Source organism: Ictalurus punctatus, chromosome 4 (assembly GCF_001660625.3).
Source record: "Ictalurus punctatus breed USDA103 chromosome 4, Coco_2.0, whole genome shotgun sequence".
Lineage (NCBI taxonomy): Eukaryota > Metazoa > Chordata > Actinopteri > Siluriformes > Ictaluridae > Ictalurus > Ictalurus punctatus.
The window spans coordinates 7,029,121-7,055,532 of NC_071284.1; the positions used below are offsets into that span (position 1 = coordinate 7,029,121).

The 26,412-nt window shown below is 37.2% G+C and overlaps 1 protein-coding gene across 1 annotated transcript in view; it reads left to right on the plus strand.

Moving 5' to 3' along the window:
* The first annotated feature begins 3,007 nt into the window (after positions 1-3,007).
* Positions 3,008-26,412, plus strand: part of large2 (LARGE xylosyl- and glucuronyltransferase 2) — a 135,236-nt gene continuing 111,831 nt past the window's right edge. The window contains exon 1 of the mRNA XM_047152706.2: positions 3,008-3,157. The gene's annotated coding sequence lies outside the window, so the exon portion shown is untranslated. The remainder of the gene's footprint in view (positions 3,158-26,412) is intronic.

Here is a 26,412-nt window from a genome sequence, read left to right on the forward strand (position 1 = left end):
CATAAATAAATAGAATAGATGAAGAAAAGACAGATCCGTTAGCAAGGTTCATTAAAGGGGGACAAATATTTTGTAATGCATTTTGGGGGGGGGACAGATTGGTATTTCCTCAACATTGGGGGGACACGACCCTCCCAAACAATGCGTGGTTACGCCCATGATGATCAGACATAACATCATTAAAACAAGCTGCCTAATATTGCGTCCTTCTTGTGCCAGCAAAACAGTTCTGACCCGTCGAGGCATGGACTCCACAAGACCTCTGCAGGTGTGCTGTGGTATCTGGCACCAAGACGTTAGCAGCAGATCCTTTAAGTCCTGTAAGTTGCAAGGTGGAGCCTCCATTGATCGGACATGTTTGTCCATCACATCCCACAGATGCTTAATCAGCTTGAGATCTGGGGAATTTGGAGGCCCAGTCAACACCATGAACTCTTTATCTATGTTCCTCAAATCGTTCCTGAACAATTTTTGCAGTGTTGCAGGGTGCATTATCCTGCTGAAAGAGGCTACCACCATTAGGGAATACCGTTTCCATGAAGGGGTGTACTTGGTCTTTAACATTGTTTATGTAGGTGGTACGTGTCAAAGTGTAGACTTCCCATAGTGCATCCTGGTGCCATCTCATCACCATGTAAGCAATGCACACACACCCGGCCATCCACATGATGTAAAAAAAAATGTGATTCATCAGACCAGGCCACTTTCTTCCATTGCTCCATGGTGCAGCTCTGATACTCCTGTACCCATTGTGGGTGCTTTCAGCAGTGGACAGGGGTCAGCATGGGCACTTGGACCGGTCTGTGGCTACGCAACCCTGTTTGCAGCAAGCTGTGATGCACTGTGTGTTCTGACACCTTTGTATCAGAGCCAGCATTAAACTTTTCATCAATTTGTGCTACAGTAGCTCTTCTGTGGGATTGGACCAGACGGGGTAGCCTTCACTCTGCACACGCATCAATGAGCCTCGGGCTCCCATCACCCTGTCAGCGGTTTATTGTCCTTCCTTGGACCAATTTTGGTAGGAATTAACCACCGGGAACACCCCAAAAGACCTGCTGTTTTAGAGATGCTCTGACCCGGTTTCCTACCTATCTCAACTTGGCTCTTGTCAAAATCGCTTGGATTCTTACGCTTGCCCATTTTTTCTGCTTCCAACACCTGCTTTCAACTTCGAGACCTGACTGTGCACTTGCTGCTTAATATATCCCACCCCTTGACAGGTGCCAATGTAATGAGACAATCAGTGTTATTCACTTCACCAGTGGTTTTAATGTTATAGATGACTGGTGTACATATATTCATTTTATCTAATATATATATATATATATATATATATATATATATATATATATATATATATATATATATATATATATATATACAGTATATGATATACATATAGAGTATAAATAAATTTGGCTGAGATGGAAGAAGAGAGGATGACTTGAGTGAAGAGGAAGGAAGAGGAAAGAAGGAATACAAAGAGAGATGATTAGTGAGGGACTATAACCCACACACAGAAGGATGAATAGAAAGGAGAAGAAGAAAAGAGAAAGTAGAAAATGGAGGGTGGTGATTGGTGAGAGACCATAAATCACACAAATGGCTCTGAACAGCTGGCCCCTTCTTCTTCCTGGGTATGTTTTAGTTTGTGGTCTTATGTGTATATATATGTGTGAAGGAGCGTCTAGGAATGAGTGGGTTTGTTTGTTTGTTTGTGTGTATGTGTGTGTGTGTGTGTGTGTGTGTGTGTGTGTGTGTGTGTGTGTGTGAACAGGGAACATGATGACTTTGTTGAATATGTGATTAATGAAACAGCAATAGCGTAGATTTTCATAGATCTTCATAGCAGAGCTTCATTACACCCAAATTCCCCCATAATAAAAGCTATTTAGGCCGTTATATGTATTTACTTAAAGCGCCGCATTATGCTGTATAAACATGTCATATTTTGTTTTAGAGGTCTTATACAATAGGTTTACATGCATCTAATGTCAAGAAACACTTTAATTTTCTCACAATTTACACTTCAGTATCACCTCTTTTTCTCAGTGTCACAAACGACTCGTTCAAGGATCCGGTCATTCTAAACTCCTCCTTCTAAACTCCGTTTCAAAACATTTTTGTTTGTCCTTTTGGCTGTTTGCCAGAATTCACCCACAGTGATATCCGCTGGGTTTTCCCATGACAAAGTTAGTGTTTACAAATTGTTTATTAGTGCAAAGGTATGGGAATTGAGAGATTGCATTTTACGATACATTTATTCATTTGGCAGAAAAGTTTAGCCAAAACAACATACAGTTAAAAGAGAATGCAATGCAAGCAACTGATTTTTTCCCTCATGAACTCACCATCAGTCAGAAAATGGCTTATTATTATACATCATGAATCAAATATGAAGTATTCTGCTTTATTCATTGCTGGTGAACTGAATTTGGATGGATTGTTTGTGATCAGTGATCAATTTTTTAAATGATTTTTTTTGTGTGTGTTTGTATCTCCTTTTATTTAGTTGTGGATTGTGAATTTGTTTTTGTGGACTTCATGTTATGCAACAAAAATACCCACAAAGAAAAGGCTGAATATGTGTGATCTGGAATTAAAAGCTCCAAGAGTCCAACCCAACGCACTTTTCATTGCCCAAGATTTCAACCAGTATAAAGAGAGGAAGACTGATCTATCACTAATGAGATTGTCTTGAGTCTCCTTTTAAAATGCATATAAGAGAAATTCTAGAACAGACATAAAAATACAAATAGATATATTATGTTACTGCATGAAACCTGACTCCAGTGTTATAAGAATCTATGAGGGATCAAGGCATGCACCAATGGAAGTCACTGTAATTATTTAAAGGATGTGAAACCATGGTAGGCTAATTGTAGCATGGCAGATCATGATCTATTTTCAGCCATCTCTAGTCAGAGGCACATGGATGTACGAATGCCATCAAAGGCCAGTCACTTGATTATACTGGTCACTCTGGGAAGGATCCAAAATAAGTAACTATGAAACAAGATGATTATATCACATGGATAACTGAGAACTGAGTTGAAGCAGTTGGAGTGTATAATTCTTCAGAGAGGATACGTACATACCCAGCCTAACTCCATTTTGCAGGATCTTCTTTCAAGGTCTTCGTCTGGTGGCAAGTGTAAGTGTGTGAAATGCATTTTGAGCTCATTTTTTCAAATGATTTGAGATGTGTAATTTGCCGGTGGGACGTCATACTGTATAATAAGTGCTAATGGGTTTATGAAGATTATATAACATTAGCAGAAGCAGCTAATTGTTTCTTGAGTTATTATAATAATTAATAAGGTGATGCACTCTAAGACAATGGGGGTAAATTTCCGTGTCAGTGGGGTTGTAACTATAGTGTTTATCACTGATGTGGAAATGTGTATCTAGTGTACCTTTAAAATACATTAAAACAGTTCTTAAACATGATGATCCCAAATGGACATAATTAATTTTCTGCAACCCCAAGCCTTGCATTTTGGTTTTTCCTTGATATTTATCGCTACACTTGTAAATCCATATTCAAAAAGGGATTCTGAATTTTTTTCCCATGTTCATGTTCTTGATTCTGCTGTTCCAGTGAGTCAGAATCACTCAATGTAGTCGAGCAACTAGTAGATGTAGATGGACGGAGAAATTTGTCCATATTTTTGCTGAACTCCTACACTTGTGCAGTGTGTCAGTGTCAAGTGGCTTGTTTGAATGTGACGCCTACATAGCAATATTTAATATTCGTAATATTTATTCGTATTTATGCATAAAACAAAGGAGGAGAATGTTAGTTTCTCTCACAAGCACATTTGTAAATCAAGTGACCTTTCATACTGTCGCGACCCCTAGTTTGGGAACCCCTGCACGAAAAGCTAATTGAAGGTACATGAGTGGTCCTTAAGGTACATTAAACCATGTTAAAGGTATGCTACATTCACATCACCATGTCTGATAATTACTAAAGCTAGGAAAGATGTACCGTGGAGGATACCACGCTAGAGACAAGGAATGGTACGTACAATTTAGTACCCTTTGTTCTGTGGTTAGTGTAGTTATTTCCGGTTTTAAGTCATATGGTATATATGTCAATCAGATGTTGCATTGAGGAATCTGAGCTTACACTTCATTTATCAATGCACTTGAAACAGGGAAGCTCACAAAGGGCATCCAGAAATTAATGCTATTCACATTCATCCATATTTATCTCTCCTGATCTTGCAACCCACATTATATGACATAGTGTAAGACGATTAATTCTTGCTTTAGTTGTCTATCTATAGAAAATGCAACACTAGAGTCAGATTTTCTTGGAGCAGCAGGTGATTCGTGTATAAGTAACCAGAAAGCAGCTGCAATTTTTCTAATGGTATTTATATCAATTCATACTCATGTGATTGTCTGGACTGGTGTCATTGATTGGACTTGGAGAGAGTTACTGCATTACCCATGGAGGCAAGACCCAATGTTTCCAGTCATACTATTTTTTAAAAAATAGTATGCATTAATAGTATGTCAAATAGGAAAAAAAAAAATATATATCTTGCCTGTGACCTTAATTTCATCAGTTAAAAGCATTTACTTTTTAAATTAAAAAGAGTACATTTTAAAGCAGCAACTTTTTTTTTTTTTTACTTTTACTTGAGTACAATTTTGGCTTTTTCCACCCCTGATAAAGAACTGTCTTGTCACCTTATACAGCTTAGGTTTGTTTGCATAATTGTATCTCAGGTTGTCAGAGAAGTTCATTGCTAATGTGCTGTGTGAGTTCATTTTTTGTTCATTGTGTGCAGCAGGCTCTGGGTTGTGCAGCTCTATCTGTAAATAAAAAGTAATCGCTTCAAGTATTAAAAAATAAAAATTATATATATATATATATATATATATATATATATATATATATATATATATATATATATATATATATATATATATATATATGGTAGGAGGTAAGCATTCATTGTCATGATTAATTTAAGAATTCTTAATATACCTGTGTGTTTGTTTTGATCTCTGGTAATGTCAAAAAATGTATTCATAGCTGTGTTTAAGAAAAATAATGAGGGATTTGTTTGCTGTGTGTATGACCTCATAAAATCTACTTTCATTTTTCAGCTAAAATATATCAATTTTCAGTCATTTTGTGTGTGTTTTGCATGTTAGTCTTTATGGATTTTTTTTTTTAGAGACACATGTTTTTGATCAGACAGTGGCCATAATATGGAATGCTTAACCAAAACTGATTTAGTTTTAGCACTATGCACCTCCACTTGTATTGTCTCATTGTATGCAACTATGAAATTTTATATTTTATCCATGTTTTTGTATGCTTTATTTTGCATTTATACAGCCAGTCGGTTAACAAGATGTTTACTTTTGGTTCTTGGCAGATCAGAGTTATAATTAAATACTGGCTTTTGGGGTTAAAGTGCAAAAAAATTTTTAAATGTCAGCTTTATTTAGAAGGCACATTTTGTAGAATGTTCTGTCCTTTATATATAAACTTCAACCATTTCAGATAATAAGTACTGGGCTGATGACTGCCTGAAGTCTGTGACCCTTTTGTTGGTCCTGAAAATCTGCAAGGTGAAGCAACACATCAAGCGAGTTTTTAATTCATTTAATTCATCTTGAATCCAGAGCAAAACCAACAAAAATCACACACAGTTGGAACTGCCCAATTTCTTTCTTATTGCAGGAAAGACATTGTGTGTGTATAAAAAATGGCTGACTTTATCCTTATGTTTGTGACTTTGAAAGTTTGTGAGGTCATTTGTAACAAATTCACATAGACAGATAAACCAGGACATGTCCTTATCCAAGGGACAGCAATATCTGACAATGTCATGATGATGGACAGAAGATAAAGAGATGGATCATGGCATTGACTGATTCTATTCAGCCAGGCATGCATCTTTTAAGACTTTTCTTATTCACCTGCTCTAACATATCTGACTTGGCTCATTAATGTGTAATCAGATGCTTTATGAACTGATTCAGGTGTATTAGTCAGGAAAATACTAGAATTGTTTAAAAAAACAGTGGTCTCTGAAAACCCTTGGTTTAGACCATGGGTTGAATGGGAACTGTGTGAAGTATTTCAGTAGATCAAACTGGGTTCGCAAAAATACTAAAGCAGAGCAGACTAACATATGAAAAAAACCTCAACTCGACATGCTTCATTGACTCCAATATTTTAACCATGATAAGGCTCAGCTTTTGCAGCAGATCCTTTGTTGTGACCAATCACATGCATCACATGTTAATTTAAAAAAAAAAAAAATTGTTTACCCTTTCTGGTCTGATTAGTGAACCCACAACATGGCTTGTTTAAAAAAAAAAAAAAAAAAAAAAAAAAATCCCCATCTTTTTTTTCAAGTCTGTGTTTACCTGAAGCGGCAGCGTGAAACAAAACATAATCACTTCAAATGGTTATTTATCAGTTTAATTATATCTATTAACTAATCATTAATGCTTAAGCATTAAGATAATTGTTGCCACCATTCAGTTATGTGTTTGTAAGGTAGCAATTTTTGTAATTGAATACCACTGGATATTGAAGAGAGAATATTGAGAATATATTCTCCTAATGGAGCTAATTGTTCTTTAATATCAGTTATTAATGCGAAGAATAGCCAAAGCACAAGGTTTATATGTTTACACTGTACGAAAATATTCTGTTTGACTCACATACCACAACATGGGTCTTCCCATTTTACTCTAAATATGACAGACAGCTCTGTCAAGCAAATATTTCCAAATAGTACCCTTTTCCTTCAGCCTTGAGTGTATACAGGCATTACTCACCCATGAGATACTATTACACATGCTCAGCACAAGCTTATAAAAGTGGTGACTTTCTCCTGCCAGTGTTTTACCCACACTTCCTGGTCATGGTAGGAAGATGAAGAAATATCACCCAGGCACAGATGTTTGAATTAGGGGTTGCATGTATTAGACTAGTCGACTATATAGTCAACTTTCTTTTATGTTAAAGAAGAATCATCAGTCATTGACTGTATTTGTTTTCAGGTAAAAATATCTTGTTAATTCTATCTCATGTTCCTGTATGGGCTGTTTCAAACATTTTGGTCGCATGGTCTGCTAACAAAACTTTTAAATGAACGGGAGATGAGATGAAGCTACGTTGCAGCCACAGACACCGTCTTTAGCAGTTTAGTGTAAAACTCTACTGTTCAGTATGATTTCACAACAATCGTGTATTTTCCAGCTAAGGACAAAGACGCAGTCGATAAAGTGGTTCTTCATTGCTGTCTGGGCCACATCAGGATACATTTGCGTTCACATTACAAATGTGATATGGTTATGTGAGACCAATAACCACCACGGTTGTTTGAGGGATCGGATCACAGTGCGTCTGCATTGGCCCCCGTTCACACTTGTATTAAGCGATGTCGACTTACAATCAGATCACCCAGGACACATGTTAATACCAGGTGTGAACAGGGCCTAAATGATTAAATGAATGAATGAAAGAATCCCAATTTAAATGCCACACAGCCCTGTGTCCAAATAAGCTCCCATGTTAATCAGTGTTCCTTTTCTGACTCCATATCTGGATTATTGTTACTGTTACTATCCTGTATATATAGTACACTGTTACTATATATATAGCAGTTTATAGCTACAGTCAAGGTTGGGGAACATCCACGAAACAACTTTGTTCTTGTTATCACTTGAATAAATTAATTCAGGTGAATAAAATGAATAAAACCAAAAATACCCTGCATTTTTTTCCATGTTACTGAGAAACCCGAAAGAGCAAGTTCCTCTGCCCTGAAAACTTACTTAAAGCTTCAACAACGATATATTTTTCTTCTTTAAATAACACATTTAAAAAAATCTGTTTACTATTAGTCTGAATCTGAAATACAAAGCTGTGTGTATTAGCCGTCACTAATGTATTAGAACAAGTACATTAATATAAGTATAGAATGTAAGTATAAAATGAATCACTACCTTCTGACCAATTTGAGAATTCAACATTGCTGTGGTATATATATTTACAAACATATTTGTATATATTGCTCTGAGGCATTGAAACTGGTCAGAGATTTTACAGTATAGAGACAGATTGGTTCTACTCGCTGGCGCTGTAAGACCTTTTCACAGAGAAGAACAATGATGCTTTCTGTCTTATATGTTGCACTCCATCGATTTGCTTTCATGCACTGTGAACTTCACACTCTCTGTGAGCATCTCTGTGTTTGTTATGCTGAGAGGCATGCTGCTGTTTATCTCCCTTCTGGACATCTGTATAAATTGCTCTAAAATCAGATGTAAAGTGAAATTTTTTTATCATCTCTGTAGGTGTGAATGGAGCTCCAGAGAGAGAGAGGTGTTTGTGATTCAGAGCTTGACCTTATGCCAGCTTCAAAGTGACAGATTGATGTCTTTGCTGGACATCAGTGGAGCTTTTATTGGACACACACCTTTTTTACCCTGGTAAACAACAACAACAAAAAAATACTTTATTTTATTTCAAATATATTTGCCTTTTCAATAGTACATTGCAAATATACTAACAAAGAATTGTACCATCTTTAAATATATATAAAGTATATATAATTTTTAAAATATATATTAACATCATGCTTTTACCTATTTCCACAATAAAACTTTTAACACACTTTAAAATAATTGTAATGTAGCATATTGTCTAAAATATATATTTTAGACAATTATACTTAAAGTGAAAGTTCCGTGAAATTTTTAAAGTGTACTTACTTCAACATTATTTTAAAATATGTTTTAGGTATATTTTCAACTGTATGCTCAAAATTATCATTGTAACAATGCAGTAAAAGCATATTTTAAAAATACATTATTTAATATCCTGAAGTTGTGATATATTTTAAGTTAAATTTGAGTGTAATTTTTAAGTTGACTCATTCATGCTAGGAATTCACTACTTGGACATTTCTTTCAGAAAGTGTTACAGTGTACGACTAATGTGTTAAAAGCCCATTTTTAAAATATATTTTTTAAATAACGTGAGCGTAATGTACAAATGGCTACACTTATAATTGTGATTTAAATATATTTATTTGGTCATTTACATTACATGCATGGAATTTGGCAGACACCCTTATCCAGAGCAACATACATTTTTATTTCATTTATACATCTGAGCAGTTGAGGGTTAAGGGCCTTGCTCAAGGGCCCAATGGTGACAGCATGGCAGTGCTGGGGCTTGAATTCACGACCTTCCGATCATACATATGGTCAAATATATATGTATATAGTTATATAGTAGCAACACCTTACAAAGTCTATTTATTTAAAGATGTGAGGCATGAAATGCTTGAAAAGCAGGCTGTCAAACACCATTCCTCAGACTTAGAAGGAAAACAGACAGAAAATAAAGCTTCTCCTGTATGTGGTCTCTGGCACACGGCCGCCGTTAATAACACTGCGGTGATAATTGCTGTTGTTCCTGTTTGGGCAACTTAGTTGGGTAGAAGCAAGACAGTGACCTTGAAATTAACATAATACGAGATATTATGTGAGTATGCAGTTATTTTTCCTGAAATTCAACCATTTATTTTGCACACATTTGAAGTGTGTCTGTGGGGTTTGTTATGGACTGTGCAGCAGTTTAACACAGTAAGTGGTAAACAGCATGGGTTATTATAAATGAACAGAAGGAAAGCTGATATCAGCTACCTCTTGCTGTGGAAATACACAACAACCAGAGTTCAGTGTTTGTAAGGGTGTGAGTGTGAAATGTTTGTGTGATAAATTATGAATCACGAAAGGCAAATGCTACTACAGAGCCATTTACATGTGTTTGTACAGTCCAGGAAACAATATAGTAGAATTAGCTGATGGCAGAAAAAGAATATGGAGAAGATTCTGTGCCACTCATAGTGGGAGGAAAACATGAAATGCAATACACAAATGTTACACGAGAACAATATGTCACACCGAAAAGCAAAACTTTAATTGCATTGCCCTTACATCTCCTTATTTCTCAGTCCATGGCAATCAGCAAGGGATTTATTTTAAGAATTAAACACAAGTGAATATTATCCATTATTTAGAAATCCACACCACTGCATTGCATTCCACTGTGCTTTACAGTTTATGTCAAACACAATACACAAACTGTATTACTTTTCATTAGTGACCTACTGAAAACGTTCCACACTGAAAAGCTAACTTGCTTTCATGTTGATTGATCTGAAAAACAATCAGCATGGGATTGCTTTTTAAGATGCCGACTTTGGTCAGAAGTGTAATTCCCTGTTGCATTGATTTCACTTTCATGACTGCATTGCACTCGTGCAACACTAAAATACAATCAATGTCCAATCACAGCTCTAAGCCATACTCTGGGACATGGCGGTAATCACAGAAGGGGAGAAGCATCCAAAAGTGTCATTTTCCAGGAGCTACTGCTGTCCATATAAAGAAACACACTATAAAGTTTCTTTAAGGCTTGTTGTTTCTGCATTCCTACAGTTCTTGCTGTCATACAAATTAATATAGCATACTTGGATCGATTTGGATAATCTTATTAACATGGCTGTTAACAATGCAACTTCCTCATAGCTGTCACAGAGAGTAGGGCATAGGTAAAATCATCACAAAATAAGCCTCACTGAAATATTATGGCTGACATTATACTAAAGAACAAAAACAGTTCTTGTGTTTGAGGACAAAAGCACCTACACACATATAGATGGAATGCAAGGATAGATGTCAATTAGCAACCTGGAAAAAACAGTCAAAATTTTGATATGGGATTTCAAATAAGCATAAACCATAAACGTATTTCACCGAAATGGTGTTGAAATATTTTTATTTAGTTTTTAATCTCATCTAGGTTATCTTCCTTCAAAGAACATGTTGTGTAAGGAGTCAGTTTAACAACTGACTAGCTTAGTGTGATTTACCATCTCAGTGAATGTCATGCTTTGATCAAGTTATTGGATAGCTACATGCCATATGTCAAGTCAATGAATTCGATGTTGGACACCATTTCCCAGAATGATTACTAATCACAGACACCTGGACTCAGTCACCACCACAGCATTAAAGCACACCCCAAACACCTACTCATTGCACAGTATTTGTTCAGCTCTGTTATTCATCTCACATACCAAGACTTTGTTTCTTATTTGCTATTTCTGTTTACTGTTTACTTCATCGTTTTATGATTACACTCTCGTTCCTTTATAACCTGCTTGTACATTGCCTGACCTTTTGCCCGTTTGTGGATTCTGATCTTTTGGATTTGTTTGTACCGGCCAGTTTCTTTGAATAAATACATTCACTGCAACTGTCGCCGACTCTGGCTTCTGACATTATAGCGAAATGGACATAAATCTAATCAGTTTGATTTGTAATCAGATATAAGCTGATAAAATGTCTGTGATGCTCCTGCGCCAAATAATTTTTCTCCTAGCATGCAGACTTTAAAGTGCTAGGATTTTACGTGTGGTACACTCGAGATACATGCAAAAGAGAAACATTTTTCATTCAGTGGATCCACCCTCAACGAATAAAAATTAAGTGCAAAACATTCAGAAACATTTATGAAGGAAAAATAAGAAACTTACAATAACAGAGTTGCATAAGTGCACACTTTCCTAAACTAATTCTTTAAAAGCACCTTTTGATTTTATTATACCACTCAGTCTTTTTGGGTAATTGTCTGTCAGTATGGCACATCTGGACTTGGCAATATTTTCTCACTCTTTCTTGCAAAAACATTCTAGAGCCATCAAATTGTAAGGACATCTCCTGTGCACAGCCAGCTTCAGGTCACCCCACAGATTTTTAGTTGGTTTCAATTCTGGGCTCTGGCTAAATCATTCAATAACATTGATCTTCTATTGGTTAAGCCATTCCTTTGTTGATTTGGATATCCACTTTGGATCACATTATTATCCTACTCAGATTAAGGTCAATAATTAGATTACTGCTGTGCATGTAAACGTAGTCAATGCTGTGCTGAACGGTGGAATTCTTTTTCATACTCAGCTTACTAGCAGACACTTGAAGGTTTTGCAGTAAAATCGACTAGTATTTCTAGCTATTCATGATTCCCTCCACTTTGAAAAAAGCCCCAGTTTTGGCTGAAGCAAAGCAACCCTAAAGCATGACGCTTCCACCACCATGCTGCACCATGGGTACGGTGTTCTCTTGGTCTCATCAGACCTTAACACATTTTGCCACATGGTTTGGGGTGATTTATTGTAGTTGAGCTTGGATGTTTTTTGTGAGAAAGGGGTTCCATCTACCTACATTTCATTGCCTCTGTACTCTGACAAGAACAATAAAGTTGAATCTAACCTAACTTAACTTAATCTAGCCACCCTACTCCATGGTCCAGAAATATGAAGAATAGGAGAGATTGTTGTCGCATGTAGAGAGTAATCAAGTACTTGTCAGATATTCCTGCAGCTCCTTTAATATTGCCGTTGGTCTCTTGGCAGCCTCCCTGGTAAGTTTGTGTCTTTTCCTTTTTTTTTTTTTTTTAATTAAATTTTAGAGGGATGTCCTGTTCTTGGTGATGCCATTGTGGTGCTCCATTTTCTCGATTTGTTGATGATGGTCTTTATGATTTTCAAGGTACATCTAATGTTTTGGAAATTCTTTTATACCCCTCTCCTGATCGAAACCTTTGAACAAGTGAGATAAGATACATGCTTTGTAAGCTCTTTGCAGACCATGGTTTCAGCTGTTGGTTGAAGATGTGAAGAAAATCCTATTGAAGCAGTTGGTCTTTATATGGGGTTAATCAGAATAATTTAATTGTTGACAGCTGTACGATAATTACTTTTGAACATGAGGTTGAATGTGTCGAATTATGCAACCAGGTTATTGTACATTTTTTATTTTTCCTATTTTCCCTAAAACGTTTGATTGTTTTTCAATTAATTTTTTTTACGTTGTAATTACACATTGAGGGTGGAAAAATTCTGACATGATTTGTCTTGGTTTAATTTTTTTTCATCACAAAAACCTGCCACATTAACAGGGGTGTGTAGACATTTCATATCCATTGTATGTAAATAGTAGAACATGTCAAAATGTGAAGGTTTTTCCCATGCTGACACACATATTTCCTAATACAGCCCAACTATATTAAAAGGTAAATGGTAGTTGCAAGTTGAAGCTTGATAACAGAGATAGATGGATGGATAAAAAAATAAGGCTATACAAAGCTACCAAATAAGATTAATTCCTTATTTATGTGTTTCAGCTTTACCTCGTGCAGTTATGTGGTTATACTAAAGACCACAGTGATGCATAAACTGGTATAAAGAGCTCAAATTCTGTATGACAGAGAGCTAGAGAATAAGATGCATCTAATCTACAGAGTCCCTGGTTTACTGTTAAACATGGTGGTGGACTCATAATGCTATGGGCATTGGCCATATGCTTGCTCCACATGGTTGTATAACGGCTAAGAAATATGAGGCCATTTTATAGGACCAGGTGTATCTTATGTTCCCTTGTGATCCTTTAAATATCCAAGATAATACTTTTCATAAACGCTGGCAAATGAATTTAAAAGTGGTTTGAACTCACTTCCAGACTTCTAGATGAATAGTAATCTAGATGAATCCTACTATACACATAGTATAGATGAATGCTGAATAGATATTAACACCATCAGTAAAGTTTAAAGCTGTTAAAAAAAAGAAGTTTTTCCAACACTTTAAAAAAAATATAGTTCCGTTTTAATCCACAGTCAATGTTCAGAATGTATAAGCTACAATTTAGACACATTTTTGAGTCTTTGGCTCTTGTCAGGGATTTGGAGTTGGAGGCAGATAAGTAAGAAAGAAGCACAGAAGCTTTTCAATCTGTGCAATATTAAACATACACTCAGTACATGAACAAAAACAACAAGAACTAAGCGCACACATGAACCCAAGAACATGCCACGAGTTAGACAAATGCCAGACAAAGAGTGCTACCAGAGTCAGAACTTAAATATCAGTGTTCATTAGACATAAATGTGACTCAGGTGTGCATGATATTGTGAGGTGCAGGGGCTGATGGGTAATGTAGTCCTGACAGAACCCCCTCTTTAAGGCGTGGCTCCTGATGTGCCTACTTTGGTCTCAAGGGGGTCTAGGGCTGCTGGTCAGTTCAACTGCAAGGCCAGAGTGGGGAGCGATGAACATGTCAAGGACAGCGGGGGAGTGATGTCCTCTGTTAAGCAATGGGCAGAGCAACATCCTCAGCCAACTGGGCAGGCGAAGTGACATCCTCAGGTGAACAGGGAGGTGGAGCAACATCCTCAGGAGGACAGAGTGGTGGAGCAATATCACCGGTGGGGCAGGGTAGGGGACAATGACGTCCTTTTGAGAGTCAAGGGTCGAGGTGGATTAGACATGAGACCACGTCTGTAGCTTGCGAGACCTCCTCTTTGTCTTCTGGATATGGCGTCACTTGCGAGGCTGCTCTGTTGGCCTCTGACTTGAGTATGGCTTGCGAGGTCACTTCATCAGCCTCTGACTTTGGCTGGGTAGGAGAGGCCGCTTCGTTGGCCTCTGGTGTGAGCAACCCTGTAAGGCCACCATCTCTGTTTGGCCACATAAGCCTGGTGGACACACAGGTTATAGCTACCCCAAAAAAAATCTTTGGGGGAACCAGGGCGTGAGTTGGTCCAGAAGGGTTGCACCTCCATTGCACCCATTTAATCAGTGCAATACAAAACATACACTCAGTATATAAACAAAAACAAAAAGAACTAGGTACACACATGAACACCAGAACATGACGTGAGATAGACAAATGCAAGACAAAGATTGCTACCAGAGACAGAACTTAAATACGTGTGCTCATTAGACATAAACGTGACTCAGGTGCGCATGATATCGTGAGGTGCAAGGGGTGATGGGTAACGTAGTTCTGACAGCTCTGTTGTCTTGTCCAGGTGTCCTTGGATATACAATTTATGTCAGATTTTCAAGAAAAAGTTAGTGTTAAATAATTTTTTTATGCGTTTTAAATTTTAAATCTGCTGTATATGCTGAAAATATTAAAACAATTTGCATTTTATAATGATAATAATAATGAATTAGAACAGTAATATTGACTTAGGGCTTAGAGTTGGCAATATTGGACAAGTTAGCTAAACTACGAGTTACACCATGAAAAAGTAGCCCAGCTACATTAAAGCTTTAAAGCTACAGTGACACTATATGGTAAAGTAGCTGAACTACATTGATTTACCTCCATGACTAATGTCTCTGCTCTGCTAGTGTTGCCTTCTTGAGCATCAGTGAATGTTTGCATCTTTTGTAATAGTTGTGTATGAGTCCCTCAGTTGTCCACAGCGTGAAAAGCTGGACCTCAAAATCATATAGCCACTGAACTGGTTCATTTGTGTAAATTCAGTTATTATTGTGTCTTGTGGACTATATAGACATCTGTTATGTGAAATAGCTTATTCAGGGCAGGACTAAATAAAAAACAAACTGTAATTTTATTATTATTATTATTATTATTATTATTATTATTATTATTAACATTTTGCAGATTCTGCAAGGTGTGTGTAAACTTATGACCTCAACTGTGTATCAACACTACTCCCCTAGTTGGTAGTTTATAACACAGTGCTGTTGAATTCTCTAATCTGATTGGTCAGGTGTTGATTAATTTTCTATAACAGCAGCTCTGACAACAGTGCAAGGAAAACCACAGGACTATATTGATGTGCTCATTCTAATATGTTACCATTTCTATAGTAAGAGCTAATTCACAGGGTCTTGTATGACAAATATGCTACATAACCTAAACCTGATAATACATATAATAAGAAAGGATAAATATAATACAATCAATCTTAGCAAGAGAAAAATCAGTCAAGTGTCTTATTATGTATATATTTTCAATTCAAAAATCAATTTCTTTTCCAAATCCAAGTCCAATGTTTGCCATTTGTTTACAGGATCTGATATCTGATTTGTTTTTCTCTGATATCTGATCCACCGTTTTTTGCTGCTATCGGCCCAATACTTGGTATCAGATCTGTGGATCTGAAGCACACAGGACTATGAGGACATCCCCCTCTTCTCACTTACATGTCTCACACACTACTCCATAGTGTTCCCCAGCTTAGAGCCTAAAATACACAAGCTCTTATTACTGTACAACACGAGTGCAACAGAATAAGAGCAGTTACAGCTGACGTTTCAAGCTTCCCCAGCTCCATGTGATATATAATGTATAGAAGAGTCTAGACTATCTGGGGCCGCCATCACAGTATGATATACACCCTACCGGTTGAGAGAGTTTCCAGTTGCTTCAGAGCTGTTTATAGACAGCCCTTTTACTGCCTAGCTACTACTTATTATTAAAGGAACACTTCAGCATTTTTAATTTGATCTCTAGGACTGTGTCTGTAGTTTTACTGATTATTACACAGATGAATTTCCTTGTACTGAGAAGAAAAACTGAAAGAAAAAAAATGGACTCGACATCATTATGAATTTTATTCAACTTTCCAGTTTGAGAAAAATGAAGAACATCCTGTTTACTCTGATCTATGCAGACTATGCTGATAAATTATAATCCGTATGTCCTTCCTTCTAGAAAATTCCTGAAGAATTCATGAAATTGTTCTACAACAATGTTTTTATTAACAATTGTTGACCAGGTTCAGCAACTGCCATTCAACTTTCATTGTAGCTTAATTAAGTCAAGATTAAAATAAATAATTTTATATTATTTTCTGGGAAAAATTGGTGAAATGCTCATCTGTGATAGTCACATATTTCTACAGAGGGAGTAGAAAATCATTATAGTATTCCTTTAAATTTTGGTGTTAACTATATAATATGGCATTTTGTGAGTTTGTGCAGTCATGCACCCCGAATGTTGTTGTACAATACTTGTATCAGCACTGTCTTTGCTAAAAACATGCGAATAACATCTGATATCTTTGTCGCTTTTAGTTTCATTCTTGTGCCAGAAAGTGTTCCAGGAGGTAAACCATTTTTCAAATAAGTGGAATATCTTTTGTGATAGGCTTTGGGGTGTGGAAAGTACCCCCATCTGTGTATCTGTGTGTCTTTGTGGCAGTATTCTTCACAGTGGCCTCCTAAACAGATGGATTGGAAGCTCCCGGAAAGCGTGTTATATTTACGCCTGGTCTGAAATTATTCCTCTGTGCCTGTCCATAAAGTCTTACACCTCACCAAAACATTGCTGTCTACACAAACTGGCCTTGTTTCATCACTGGTCGTCATGGGAACACTGTGTGTGCTTAACCCAAAGGATGAGAATTATAGAGAGGGCAGCCAAGAGTGCACTCTGTGGTGGTAGATCTGTCTCTGCCATAAATGGATTATTTGTTAAGTAACACACAAGCATTTCCGGTACAGAAAAGAAAATCAATCATAAAATAGTGGAAATAATCATGCTGGATATTCTTTCCTATAGTACAACGTATAAGTGTGACAAATAGAGGGGGTGTTTGGTTAAAGATGACAGCTGCCTTGTTCGTTGTTTTAAGGGTCAGTCATGAACACGTCAAAAAGTTGTCAGTCAAAATGGCACAGTGGTGTCACACAGCGTTAATCAAACACTCTAAAATGTTCAGCTCTTTTGTGAAGCTTTGGCTTACACTGGAGCTAAAATCAATACTCGATGAAGACAGATAAAATGACTGAGTCTTTGGTAGTCGCTCACTGGATGACTCACTTACTAGCAATTGAATAGCCCACACCAACATACAGTCAAGATTTTATTCCCAAGTTTAAAGTATTTTCATGAATCAAGTGAAGTGGGAAATTGTGAAATTGTGCAAGGCCACTGTGATTATTGTTTATAGAGAGTTAGGTGTTTCATGGGTGATGGTTTAAAAAATCTTATTGTCAGTGTTTTTAAGAAATGTATTGGTCTTAGGGCCAGCAATCTTTTTTTTTTTGGCAGAGAGCAGAGATTGCTGAAAGCTGTCGTATAAAACTTGTTTTTGGTACGTTAAAAAAGAAATCATTGTTCCAAATTGTCTCCTTACCTTACCCTGATTCACACCGGTAAGCTTCTAATAATGATTTATAATTTGAACTGTCGAGTCAGATTTTTCAGGAACTGTCAGGCTGACGTCATTTGCATGGTCTTTGATGCCACCATGCCTTTGTGTGGTTGCGTAATGTCTGTAAACAGAAACAAGAAGAGCTGGATACTATATTGTGTGTGTGAGTGTGGATGGTGGTGTTCGTAGCTTGTCCTTACTGGAGTTGCTTAGAATTTAAACTTGTCATCTAGATGGCTGCTTTAATCTGGATAGTTCTAAACGTAGTCATCGTTGACATCTGGGGAATCAGCTGTTGTCAAAACCAGGAAGCCTCGAACTGTGAAGAACCTGCAGTCAAAAAGGGAAAGTGACCGAGCCCGTGCTAAAACGAGAAAAAATAATGGCATGAGTTTTGAGAGGTGGCGACAACTCAGAGATCTGAAGGGATTGAAGATTGAGGCAGAGATTTTTTTTTCTGACGAACAGGTAAGACATTTCAGTGGCTCAGTAGGTAGCTAGCTAACATTATCACACTTGTTTGCTTAATTCAGCTAGGTATCAAATTTCCTATATTTCTTTTTCTCTTTTTTTTTTGTTGCTATGGTCGGTGTGGTAATTTGCCACCTCCGTTGTCATGTATCGGAGTTAATATTCAACCCATACGTACCTCAAAGCATCAGATTCATCTGCATAGAGGACACAACCCACATAAAAAAAAAATGCAAGTAACTTGCAGTTTTATGTTTCAAACAGAGAAGGCGATAGAGAGGCACAAGTTCAGTACTGCAGCTTTAATAACTGAATCTTAACTATTTTATTCAGCAGACACTCTTTATCCAGAGCGACTAACAGAAGTGCATTATAGTCTCCATCAAAAACATATTCTCAAGCTTGTACAAACAGATCAGGCATCTAAGAATCAAGTTAAAACTCTCTTAGCAAGAACTTCTTAGCAGTTCATCAGTTTCTTTCCAGACACTATCCAGTTACTCGACCATCCCAGTCCATAGCAACACCTACTGAAACTTTTGCATTCCAGTTTCACACTGACACCATGTCTTATCTCTCTTGTCTCATGTCCTGTCTCTGTGTAATCATTTGTGTCTTCTGTACTGTCTGATCCTAATTCACTGAATTCCTGTGAACACAACTCACAGGCAAGTGTTTCTGAAGTTACTGACCTAGTACAATGAGGTACATTAAAATAATAATAAAAAAAACAGCACAAGATGAGGTTGTTTTTTTGCTCTTTTACAGTAAAAAAGGATTTCAAGCTCCAGGGTCCTTGCTTGGATCATAAGCCAGTGGGTCCAGGAGGTGGATTGACTATGTTGATTTAATCATAGGTGTGAACGAGTGTGTAAATACAGTATGTGTGTATCTTGCGATGGACTGGCGACTCATCCATGGCATGTTCCCATCTCACACCCAACATTCCTGGGATAGTCTCCAGATCCACCAAAACCCTGAGCTAACAAACTTAATATAGATGAATGAATGTATGTTCATTTAAGTGTTGAGTGTTTTATTACTAGTTCGCACATTTTATACAAGTGAGTTCAGGTGATTTTTCCCTCCCAATGATTTCCAATTCTAGAAAAACACTTTTTTCTATTGCCTTCTACATGTTCTGTGCCTTCACTGCACCCTCACACATATCCAATTATTTAAAGCTATGCCTTGAAAGAAAATCGTACATTTGTACATCTACATTGAAAATTCCTCTTTTGGAACATTAACAATGTATACATAGTGCTATCAATTCTCTAATCTGATTGGTCAGAAGGTATATATATATATATATATATATATATATATATATATATATATATATATGTGTGTGTGTGTGTGTGTGTGTGTGTGTGTGCGTGTGTGTGTGTGTGTGTGTGTGTGTGTGTGTGTGTGTATAAAACTATTGAATGGCAAGGCAATTTCATTTGTTAGTTGTACCCCCAGAATCAAACAACAACTGAAAGATGCTGTGGTAAATGTCTGGAACAGCATCAAAAAAGGAGAAACCAACAAGTTGGTGATGTCAGTGAGTCGCGGACTTGATGCAATTATTGCAAGAAAGTGCTAGGCAACCAAATATTAAGTGTTGTTTACTTTAATTTACTTACTCACCTACAAATTGGGTGATCTAATACAAAATGTGCTATGTTCTATATTGTTTAACACATCTACATAGAAATACCAGGAAATAAAAGATGAATTTCTATACTTTCTTCTCATATTCATCTTTTGAACTTTTGCAACAGTCAAAGGAAAAGCTGAACCTGTAAGTTTGGTGATTTCTCTGTAACATGAGAATCTTTTAAAAAAATCTTTTTGCATTATTAACATCAAGAGAGAGAGAGAGAGAAAAGAGTAGCTGGTTAGGAAACAACTGCATATAGCTGTTATAACTGATAACAGGAACTCATAAATGTTCCATGACATTAACTGTAACAACATACTGATCAAATGCATCAAGTGTCATTCATGAATCCATTTTTAATTGTTGGCAGATTGCTGTGATACAATACAAGAGGAATAAATCACTTCGGTGTGTGCTATTAAAGGAAATGAATAAAATTTAGGGTGTTAACAATAACAATAACTTTGGGCCCCATCATTTGAACATTACTACCCCATCATTTGAACAGCATGCCCCATCCTTTCATAACATATGGTGTATTTGAGAAGCTGCTAAAAATATTTTCTCAGATATCGAAATTAAATGAGTCATGCAAGGTGCTGTGACAACCATGCACTAAAATCATGCAAGTGTGTACAACGGTGTTCTCACACAGATGCACACTCCTTATAACTATGTAAGACTGATTCTCAGCCTACCTCAAGGAATTACATGCTGTCGTGTCGTATTACACACGCTGATAGCACCAGTGGCAACTTCTTTACTGTAAGTAGCAGTGAGGGTCATGATTGAGTTTAGACAGTGATAAACAGAATGGTAAATTAATGTATATACTAAAATATGTACCCAGCCCACCCCTCTATCTAATTTTTATGCTATATGGTATATTATTGCAAAAGCAATTTAAATAGCTAAGTAAGCTCGACATTTTCATTTGGTAATCTTAACGCACATATTGCATATTTTATTAATATTTCTGAAGTGCCATGAGTAGGTTTGATTGAGGCCAGTGATTGATGCACGGGACGCTTTTTAGAACATAATCACATTAGCATCTAAATGAAATCCCTTTGCAGGATCTTGTAATGTGGAAATTTGCATTCACCACTTTTCACTATGGGGCCTTTCAGTTATTCAGTCTCATATGTGTTTGATCGTGTTTACAAAAGCAGGTTTTACCCATTTATCGCCAAGAATAATGAACAGATTTTTACACTGTGATAATTTTTTTTTTTTAAAAAGAGGGATGTTGGGGAGTGTGAATAGGCAGTTGTGTCAGAGATCGAAACAAAAGAAATTTAACAACGTTGGTAAAAATACAGCTTTGCACTATTCTCAGCTATTCACAATTTCTGCATGACATCCTCACAGTCTCACAGCATGAAGATTACACTTGTCTGGTGGATAGAGATTTGAATCGGTTAATTGGGCTTTTGGATAGGGGAGATGAGGACCGGGAGCTCCTCTTTTGTGCCATGTTGTGGAGCACAACACATGCTCTCACAATCCGCTAGACTTTTCTGGTTTGTATAGCAATGCCCCACACGATGCATTCTTCCACCTGGAGCAGTCTCCCACCTCAAGCAGTCTCCAACCAGAAGCAGTGTCCTACCTCAAGCAGTCGATCACCTAGAGCAGTGTCCCACCAGAAGTAGTATCTCACCTGACACAGTCTCCCACCTGGACCAATGTTCTACCTCAAGCAATCTCGCACCTGATGCAGTCTTCTATCTGGAGCAGTCTCCCACCTGATGCAGTCTATCACCTAAAGCAGTCTCCCACCTGTTGCATCCAGACTACACCATCCCTCTTTAAGCAATCCATTGTGATTTGAACGTGCACGAGAGAGCGTGTCATTGTAGCATCGTTCCTCTGCTCTATGTGGGTTTGGGATTTCTGACTAGGTGCCCTATAACAACATGGGTGCAGTCATTTGCTCTAATTACATATGGGAAACCAGACATTGCTGCAAGTTGTGCTTTGATGCTGGGCTCTTTACTCACCATGTAAGGAACTCTAATGTACCAACTTCTTAATTTAATTATGGCAACCAATACAGCTGACACGATGGAGCTTAAGGATGGCTGGGGTTGTTAAGACCTGTAAATGGATAGGTATTGCATGTTGGGCTTTCTAATCCTGGGGCCAACAAGAGAATTGCTCTTGGAAATTTAAATCGGCTCATTAGCCAGGCAACATGGCATGGTAACCTTTGTGGTGTCTAAAAACATGTTCTCGCCTCATTGTTCAGTTGGCATGGTCTTCTAACAGTACCAGAAATGCCATTGTATCATGCACAATGCATCATTCTCTAGCCTATTTACTGTACATCAGTAATACTGATACATAATGATTTACTATTTTATTCTGATAGGGGACTAAACTGTGGACTGCAAATAGTTAATTGGAGCAGTAAAGTCTAGACATATACATACAAAACCTCATAAACATGCTGTTATGCTTTAATGCACCTCATGTCCAAGTGGCCTGTATACGGTTAATATGGAGTGTCAGAATTTGATATGAAGTGTAAAGTGTGAGGAACAGTGATTTGCACATTTAGGTGTAATTCGATGCATATCCACAGGGTGTTTATTAGATATTTTTAAGTATTATGAAAGGGACAACTGTGTGATGCTGAAGATCAACTGTGAGGTGTTAAATTTTGTCCTTATTTCCATGCACTGCACTATTATTTCATGCCACATTACGTTTAGAGAGCTGCCAATCACACATAATTGTCAAAGGTCACATGGTTAAGATTCTCTACTGAAGAGAGAGCGCTACTGCGTGTACATGTGGTTAATGTAATCATTAGACAAAACTGTCCTGATCACTTTCATTGAGTGTTTCAGCCACAGACATTTCTTCAAGGAGCTTGATTTGCATCCTGATCCTGCTGCATTGCTGTATTTATTCACTTTAGCAAGTAAAAATCCTCCATGACAGTTCTGTGTCGTTTTCTAGCTGAGTATTACTTCCTGTTTTAGGACTCACTCAAGTGTCTGCTGACCACTCTGACCCCTCTCCCTTCCTTAATCCCAAACCCCCCATAGAAAACACTTCAGTGCCTGTTAGGCATGTGAGTTTAGACCACATTAAAGAAGCTGAAGCGTATGTTCAGGGATTTGAAACCCCTCTACCTGCAGCATGCAGTTGAAAGCAGTGGACAGTGTGGAAGAAAACTAGATATTCATGAAAGTCTTTTATAAAATGGTTTTTAAAATGGAAAGATCTCTGAGGACACAAGACTTCCTATAACTCCAGATTTTTTGTGAGAATTAGCAGCAATCTAAAGTGTCAGTAGAGAGAAAGCAGTTAATTCGGAAAAGTAGAGAGAGATGAAACATTGCAGAGAAATGTGTTTGAGAAGATTAAAAAGAGACCGTGAGATTTCTACAGACAGACTGCCACCTGACACACTGCAAAAAAAAACATCTTAGCAAGTGAAAATATCTTGAATGTGGGTAAAATCTATCTAATATTTCTTATTTTGATATGATAAATTATAGATCATTATATTATAAATCAAATATAAGAGTATTCAGCTTGTTTTTAGATGTTCTTATTCATTCCAACCTTTAAATGATCTTATTCTATTGGCAGATAATTTTGCTTCTAGAAATAACTGCTTAAAATTAGAAAAATGATCTGCCAATGGAACAAAACTAGTGCAAGCTTGACATTAGCGGTTGGGGGTTCGAATACTGCCTCTGCCCTGTGTATGTGGAGTTTGTATGTTCTCCCCGTGCCTTGGAGGTTTCCTCCGGGTACTCGGGTTTCCTCCCCTATTTCAAAGACGTGCGTTGTAGGCTGATTGGCATTTCCAAAGTGTGCGAATGTGTGTGTAAATGTGTGAGCGAATGTGCCCTGCAATGGATTGGCAGCCCATCAAGGGTGTTCCCTATAGGCTCCAGGCTCCCCCGTGACCATGTGTAGGATATGTTATATAAAATAGAGTAATTAATATTTTGATATTTTGACAGATGAACATTATGCCTCAATCTTTTAGTAAAGTCGTATGTAAATATTTGTGTAAGCCTAACCGAGCTAAACATTTCCAGCAGATTTACAAAAGTTTTGGAAATGCTGATTTCCTTCATACTCGTGACTTCATACTTCATGTTGATGAAGGCCAATCACCCATAAAGTGCAACGTTCCTGACACAACTCATTTACATTTAGTGGTGCCTACAAAAAGGCAACGTGCATATAGGGCTAGTAAAATGAAACTGTGACTAAACAGTGAAAGAAAATGCAAAAGTAGAAGTTATTTTGACTCATGTCTACACCAAAAAAAACCCCCAAATATTATTTAGCAGTGTAACAGCTCCTGAAAACGCCAAAATTGAGAGAAAAATTAGAGAAAAGGTGAATTATTTGTGGAATAAGTGAGGTGAAACGAAAATGACAAGACAAGAAGACATAAGGAGAGAAAAACTCCACTGTACCAAACACATCACACTATGTTTATATTGCACTATGTTTATACTGTTTATATTGCGCAAAGTCTGTCACACTGACGTGCATTTCAACCTCTTGCGCTACAATTGGACACTTTTCTCTCTTTGCAATGTATCATTAACAAGAACAAAAAACACAATAAACATGCACCGGAAAGCACAAGTTGATTTGCCTTTCATATTAGTGCCGGGTCTAAAGTGTTACACAGCATTTAAACAAGATGCCAGCTTTCACCCCTCCAACCCCCCTCCAAAAAAATTAAAATCATACCAGTTTCTAAATGTTCATACCCTCATAATTGCAGTGTGCACTAAATCTACCATCAACTGAGGTATTTGCTTTGAGGTGTCTGCTTCTGGCTGTACACAGACCAGCACATCATTCAGACCAGCACGTCATTCATACAGCAGCATTTATTTTCTCTTGAATGACTGGTCTTACTTTATGTCTTAATTTATTGATTTCGATTTGCCTTGCTTTCTTCATCGTTTCATATTTAATATTTTTTTAAAATTAATACCATTACTGCTGTAAATGTACATAAGCGATTTAAACTTGACAAACATTGTCCATTTTTAATAGTGCAGTAGGATATGATTTGAAGCCAAAAAGTGTTGATTTATATTAGTTAGTTCTTATGCATACATCATTTACATACACTCAAGGGAACTAGTAGAATGGAAGATCCATAGAAATCCATCCATCTTCTATACCACTTATCCTTCCTTCAGGGTCACAGGGAACCTGGAGCCTATCCCAGGGAGCATCAGGCACAAGGTGGGGTACACCCTGGACAGGGTGCCAATCCATTGCAGGGCACAATCACATACACATTCATACACTACAGACACTTTGAGCATGCCAATCAGCCTTCCATGGTGGAGTACCCAGAGCACAGGGAGAACATGCAAACTCTGCACACACAGTGGGAATCAAACCACTGACCTGGAGGTGTGAGGCGAACATGCTAACCACTAAGCCACTGTGCGAGCCACCTAGAAGCCACCTAGAAGATCGATTTTTTTTTCTGAATTTATGGGATTTTCACGAATACCAAATTGCATGAACGATTTACAAATAAATGTGTTTTTATCCAGCTTTATAAATGAGGCATTGTTTGCAAACTGTGAGTATACCCAAAGTACTTTTTAGTAAAGTCTGTTTGGCAGCCATCTTGGCAAAACTCCCAGGCAGTTATTCCCATCATATGAGAGCAGCTTCCTATCTGCATACTTAGGGAGAGACATAAACCTAAACCAGATTGAGAAGAAGACACTTCAAATGCAAAGTTTTTAAAAAATCGGACAAATCGGACAAATATAGCGTTAAAAATATGGTCTTCCGCTCCATTAACACAAAATGCATGTTCCCTATAAATGTGCACTATGTGGCACAAAACATAATATCTTCTCTATCCAATGTAATGCACTGTGTAGCCAGTAAGAGGCAGTTTGGGATTTGCCCTCTGGCTTGTCCATTAGCTCCTGTGAAGTTGATGTAAACTGGATTTTATGGTTCACTTCAGTTGCAATTCACAAATATTCATCATTTATTAAGTAAAGAATGGAATCTCATACGTATTATCCATTTAAAGTTACATTTGATATTCTGGAACATCTGCAAAACAAATTCCTGTGGGTTATCACTTATGTTATAGCAGCTATAAACAGTCTGTCCCTATCCGACCTCTATTTCTCTTTTGAAATTAATAAGACAGACCGTGGAATGCCATACATAAAACACATATATAAAGTTTTGACCAATCAGATGACCAATCAGAATCAGTTATTCA